The sequence below is a fragment of the Mastomys coucha genome, unplaced genomic scaffold (assembly GCF_008632895.1).
Source record: "Mastomys coucha isolate ucsf_1 unplaced genomic scaffold, UCSF_Mcou_1 pScaffold15, whole genome shotgun sequence".
Taxonomy (NCBI): domain Eukaryota; kingdom Metazoa; phylum Chordata; class Mammalia; order Rodentia; family Muridae; genus Mastomys; species Mastomys coucha.
The window spans coordinates 151,535,167-151,536,310 of NW_022196897.1; the positions used below are offsets into that span (position 1 = coordinate 151,535,167).

Genomic DNA, 1,144 nt, shown 5'->3' on the forward strand with positions numbered 1-1,144 from the left:
TCAGCAGCTCAGTGGATGGGGGGTGGGGGGCAGGTGTTGAGAGTCGAGTAGGGGGCAGATCGTGGCAGGCCCTGAGGGCTATGAAGAGATCTTTGGATGTCATTCCAAATGACAAGGGAGGCTGAAGGATTTAAACTGCAGTGGTGGTTGGGGTAACTTGTCTGTCACATCCTTACCCTAGGCTGTTCAGGGGAGAGTCACTGTAGCTATCACTGGTTGCAAGGCAGCTATTATCCCATTTGTAGGTAACGTGGTTCAGAGAGGTTCATCCCCTTCTCAACCCTGTCAGGGAATAAACACTGTTCCTCTAACAGGTTGGAACAGGAGAATAGCAAGGAAAAATTGGGCCAAAGCGAGAACCAATCCCAGAAAGGCAATTAGGAATTCCTGGAGATCCATGTCTCCTGTCTGGGACCCTCAGTGTCATGATATGAGCTTGCGTGGGCTTAGACTGCCTTGTCTCTATAACGGAGAGACTCAAGACCGCATGCCTCCGTCTGGGCTGGCTCCTTTGTGGCTTTCCTTGGTGGACGGTCTGGTACCTCTGATTTGCTGGGATCTCCATGATCCCACCACCCAGCTCTGCCACGAGCTCCAGGGGCGGCAGGGTCCTCTGGGATCCACACTGCAATGGCTTCAGAATCCCTGATGTAAACCCTGAGGGCATCACTTTGTAGGTGGCTCTGGGCCAGCACAGTATTCCCAAGGGACCTTCCTTTCCCAGGGAGGCCTTTTAATTTAGTTTATAGCTTTGTAGCTGCAGTGGATGGGGCTTGGTGGATTTCTCGGATGCCCACAAAGCATCCCACCTACTTATTCCAATACAATGTGCTTGGCTTATTTCTAATGGTGTGAGTCTCTTCAGGGACCTTGCCTTCCTCAGGCCCAGCTTTACACAGGATTCTTGGGCTAGGCTGTCCCACTCTGGCTCCCAACTCTCACTGTAAACCTGGCAAAAAGTAGCTACCCATAGCTATGCCATAGCCTGCATGCGGCTACCTTGAAATTCCCGCTCAGCTTAGTTATTAAAAATCACCTCTAAAAAAATTGTGTGTGTGCACATGTGTGTGTATGAAAGAGAAAGAAAGGTGATGATGATGATGATGATGATGATGGTGGTGGTGGTGGTGGTGGTGGTGGTGGT

General features: G+C 50.7%; 1 protein-coding gene across 2 annotated transcripts in view; it reads left to right on the top strand.

Moving 5' to 3' along the window:
• Slc2a10 (solute carrier family 2 member 10) overlaps positions 1 to 1,144 on the top strand; it is a 13,409-nt gene that overhangs the window by 1,090 nt on the left and 11,175 nt on the right. The gene's annotated exons all lie outside the window — the stretch shown is intronic.